Below are 236 nucleotides of genomic sequence, written 5' to 3'. Positions count from 1 at the left end.
GAGAAGGGGCGGCCGCTGCCGGGGATGAGCGGGGCGGGAGGGTGAGGGGAGAGTCTGGGCCGTCGATGAATTCCCATGTCAGGAAAATAATATTCTGCAGCCCCCTGATTTTCTTTTTTATTATTCTTATTATCATTATTATTTCCTTTTTTTTTTTCCTGATTTTAAAAATAAGCACCATCTTTAGGAAGTCCATAGAGTGCGGGGGTATGGCAGCACCGCTCCGGGATAACTCT

Source organism: Charadrius vociferus, unplaced genomic scaffold (assembly GCF_000708025.1).
Source record: "Charadrius vociferus isolate BGI_N301 unplaced genomic scaffold, ASM70802v2 scaffold370, whole genome shotgun sequence".
Classification (NCBI taxonomy): Eukaryota; Metazoa; Chordata; class Aves; order Charadriiformes; family Charadriidae; genus Charadrius; species Charadrius vociferus.
This window is presented reverse-complemented; position numbering follows the sequence as displayed.